General features: G+C 51.0%; 1 pseudogene; it reads right to left on the reverse strand.

The window, feature by feature from the left end:
• Positions 1-1,323: 1,323 nt before the first annotated feature.
• LOC123130522 (zinc finger CCCH domain-containing protein 14-like) lies at positions 1,324-3,102 on the reverse strand (annotated as a pseudogene).
• Positions 3,103-4,895: the final 1,793 nt, after the last annotated feature.

The raw sequence follows: 4,895 nt of genomic DNA on the forward strand, positions 1-4,895 counted from the left end.
GAAAAACAAAAATCTTAGAATACATAGAGCGAATATGCCATTGGTTGCGCGAAATGCAAGGTTGTTGTCGCTGAATCATGAGGATCAGCGTGAGCCTGCCCCACATGGCCCACCCGTATATGGCTATTCCAGTTTTCTTAGCGCCATATAGAACGAATACAATCACATTGTATTTGCCGACCTATCTACTCCTGCACCTACCGCGTACTCGCCTACGGGTCGTGTCTCGTCACCCAAGCGGGACACAATTCAAAATCTGAATCCCCTTGGGCAACCTCATCACCACGAACCACCACGACGCCCATCCCCACACAACCGCACCCAAATTTGCAAATTAATTCATGATTCACGAGTGAATCTTGGTGCAGAGCCATTTACAGATCGTTTCCGCATAACTTTATGGTGTAATTCCCCCAAAAAATGTTCATGATACTATGAGATAATTACCGACCAGATTAAACATATGTGTGTCATTTCTTAAATAGCAGCCTCAAACGTTATGCGTAACAGATTTTGTGCCTAGACTAGCATAGCTAATGAGCAGTGCAGTACTTGCACGAATTTGAAGGACATGGGCCCAAAGGACTTGTTGACAGGAGAATCTATAGGCTACGACCCCATAATTATTATGGTACAGGTTCATATACACATAACAAAATATCACATGACCATGGAATACATTGCATGGCTGAGAACATGGTGGAGTAGGTTGATTGGACATCACCCCAGATGGACGGCAAAAAATCGGGTACAAGCATATGACATATTGCTTGTTCGGATAACGCCGCGCGGATTGCTGCGGAATTCTTTAGCAATGAACATATCCAAAATAAAATTATTTTGTCAATAGGCATGGGTGTGCAGCTAGCGAAGGCGGCATCGGGATGCTAGAGAGGCGCTCCAATGGAGAGATGCTACACTTACAGGCAACTTTCAACGCATTTAAACTTACGGACTGAAATGAAATCATCAGATTAGAAGGAGGGCCCCATCCCCGAAATTCAGGGGGAGGGATAAATTAGGCGCTGGCACATCTGTCCGTACGACAGTTTCCGTAAGCATCATCCGTAAGTGAAGCAATTTCGCGCTCCAGTGAGCGGTGGAGGACCTGGTGGCGGCCGAACTGCACACGTCCTGGATGAGGGAGGCCTGGATCTGCGCCTTTGATTATTAAAATTCACGTGAAAGCATAAATCCATATTACCAAGTTAGCCTCGGACCAAACTCGGAGAGAAATCATGTTAACCATTGGATCAACTTAATACTCGGTAGTACAATTGTACCCTAAAAACTCTCAATTTTGAACTTAAAAAAAACTCTCAATTTTGTATAGTACAGATAATTGAGAAAATGAATTACAGTACTAAAGACGGAACATGCTGATAAAAGTCATGACTAAAATGCAATATGGAATCCATCAAATCGACGGCATAATCCCAAATTCAGAGTTACACTGGTCTCATCCAGCGGTCGTCCATGGACAGTTACCAACCACACGGCTCTCGAGCAGCAGGGGCCGGCCTGCGGAGCTCGCTCTCGCTGTGGGCGAAGCGGCAGCCGTCGCCATAGGTGCAGGACCCTCTGGCGAAGTGCGCGCACAGCCTGGTCTTGAGGCCGTTATATCGCCCTCCGCCGGGCACCGGGAGATGCTCCCAGACCATGGCGCTGGCGTGCCTGATCTGGTCGGGCGTGCCCTCCAGCTCCACGTTCTTCAGGCCGGCGTCCCGCTCGTGATCGCGGATGCGCAGCCTGGCGCCGCTGGCCCGGGATATCTCCCTGATGGTCGCTCCGCCCCGCCCGATGACGGCGCCCGCGAGGGACGCGTCCACGGTGATCCTGGCCGTCGCCGGAGCGCCGAAACCCGCCGGAGCTGCCGTGCCGGGGTTGGGCGCCAGTGGAGGTGCGTGGCGACCAGCGGTCCCTCGCTCTATGTGTGGTGGCGCTGACTTGTCCTGGGACAGAGGCTCGGAAAGTTCCTTCTCGTCTTGCGAAGGAGCTTCACCGCCCAGGCTGCCCAGGTTTGCCACGGCCTGGTAGCCGCCCGGGAAGTCGTGGGTGAAGAGGCAATCCTCACCAAAGCGGCAGCCTGCAGTACTGCAGGATGGCAATATGAATATCACGCGGATGAGCTCTACTGAACCGGCCACTTAAAAGCAACGGGACAAGAGCTTGTAGTACGTGTTCACGCTGACATCAGTTCTCATGAAATCTAATTAATTCATTTTGTTAGAGTGTACCTATACTTCCATAGATAAAAATAAGAATAAAGAATATAACATATTCCTTTTTCCAAGTCACTTGCTTCAAGCACGAGTTCTTTGGATTAACAAAAAGTGTTGCAAAACATGTGTTATTTTTTCATACACAAATTAATGTACAACTATTAAAAAAAGAACTAAACTGTCTAGCAAAATGTCCTTCGCTCCGGCCATAGCCCAGGAATCTACGGCATTATGTTAAACAAAACAAAAAAATTACCTGAAGAATCGTGTGCATGGCCATGGCTTGGATTTACTCCCTACGCCCGTCTGGAATGACTCCGGCTCTGTTACACCAAACCAATCCATCAGTCATCAACTCATCATCAAGTGCACCACGTCGATCAATACGACGTGGCAGAAACGAAGATGGATCTGTAGCCGGTTTCGAAATCCAATCGACTCACCTCGGGCTCGCCGAGGCAAAGCCCCGTGGCCAGCTCCGCATGCTCTTCCAGCCGGGCGGGCGCCCCGAGCCTCCGCGCGAGACGAGCAATCGCAACCCCTCGCCGCTCCCGACGCCCAGAGTGTCACGGTGCTCGGGTCGTTGGACAGCAGCAGGTGGAAGCGGCCGGCGGGCAGCGCCTTGCAGGCCTCCGAGCCGCCGACGGCGAGCAGCAGCTCCCTCGAGTACGTGATCCTCTTCTCCCGCCCCTCCTCCTCCCTTGCATCATCCATCGGCCAGTCAGATTAATCAGATCAGTGTAAGGAAGGAACTAACCATGCGTGCCTCAATTGATGGCCCGCGCTGCCTGACGGTCGCGGCATGAACCAGCGCGCGTGCCTAACTGGGCATGGTGACGGGGGTAGGAATAGTGGCATCGTCACGAGGAGCCGAGCTCATGTCGATGGCAGCGGGAGGCCAGTGGACCTATGCTAGGGAGCGTCACTAGTATAATTGACTGGGGAGAAGTCTCGGCGCATGCTCGATCGCCAATGTGACGATTGGCTGGTGCACTGGTTCAGCCGCTGCATGCAAAAGCTTCTTCAATTCCCCAAGGGTTGCACGAGCACGCGGGTCTTCTCCCCAGGCTTATTAATGTGTGTGCAGAGCACAAACGTTGAGGTTGCAGACCAAGAGTGTCGAAAGGAAATCGTGTCGCGACTACATGCAACTTAAATCATGTCGACTTCAAATTTCAACCGAAAAGTTCATAGGCCAATTTGCCGGGCAAGGAAAATATGCTGTGCCATAATTTAGAGCATCTACGGTCGAAGTAGACAAATTCGGACTCTCAAACGCCAACGGATACACTTAGATGCGTCCGCAGGTAATGACCGGTCCGCCCTTAAATTTGCTCATCTGCATCCGAATACCCCATACAATAAATCTTACATTCATAAAAAAACATGCAAAACATAAAATCCACGTACTACGTAGATCAAGTACCTTAGTCTTCGTGGAGATGTCCACTATCTCTGTGCCCGGCTCTGAGTACATGGACGGCAGCGCGCAGCTCCGGCTCTTGCGTCGGCCTCCGCATCCATCTCCGTCTCGACCTCAACGAAGAGCATGTCGGTCGCCGCTTGTTCCTGTCGGATGAACTGTCGGTTGGCCTTCACATAGGCATCATCCTTAATGAACTCCAAATGGCCTGCTGCTCCACCATCTCGGCCACTTGGGCGGGCGCGAACTCCTGCTCGGCGTCCTCCATGTTGAAGCTCGGAGCCGGTGTCAGCTCCTACTCCGCCTCGTAATCCGCCACCTCCATTGGAGCCGGCTACTGCTCCTCTCCCTCCATCTCCGGCTCCGACGAATCCGGAGGCAGCCCGACAGTGATGCGGGTAACGCGCTCGCCCCGATCGATCTGGTATCAGCGCTCAAGTGTGAGCATAGAGTACGCGGTTATTTTTTGCCGGACCATGGCGAAGCCAGAGAGCGTGGGAAGAGCGGGATAGATGTAACGCCCGGATAGTTACGCTACAGTAAACCTCTGCTAACGATGCCACATCACCTTGATTACTGTTGCTAATTTCGCATTAGTTTGAAACCGATCCAAATTCAAAATTTGATTAAAGGCAAACATCAAAAGTTTTCAAACATTAATAGTAAAATGTTCGGTTTGTGACAAATAAATCGCAAGTAATTGTGGGGAGGGAACGCCACTTTATAAAATGTTTAAATACTCTAAGGTGAATAAAACCGTAACAAAAACCAATATTTAAATGCTTTTATAATTAATAAAATACTAAACTAAATGGTTTTGAGGTAAAACCTTTTGGTTGTAGTGGGTCTTGTGTTACTACTAATTTAGGGGTCATTTTAGATTTTTAGTAAAAACTAAACAAAAAGAAAAGTAAAATAAAAACAAACAAAAGAATAAATAAAAGGAAAAGAACAAAACAGCAAATAACAAAATCTCACCCCCACTGGGCCAACCGGCCCAGCCGGACAGCCCACTGGCCAGGCCGCCCCACCCACTCCCCTCCATAACCCCCACCGACGGGAACCCTAACCCCCCACTCCCTCGCACGATTTCCCCCACTCTCTCCTCCCTCTCGCCCCACCCCGATCTGGATCGGGGCTCAGCCCCGACCACGCCGCCCGGCGCTGCCCCGTTGCCCGCTGCCATCCCCGGACCTCCCGCGCCTCTCCCTCGTGGGATCAACCGCGCCGCTCGACCCCCTGCGACCCAT

Source organism: Triticum aestivum, chromosome 6A (assembly GCF_018294505.1).
Source record: "Triticum aestivum cultivar Chinese Spring chromosome 6A, IWGSC CS RefSeq v2.1, whole genome shotgun sequence".
NCBI lineage: Eukaryota > Viridiplantae > Streptophyta > Magnoliopsida > Poales > Poaceae > Triticum > Triticum aestivum.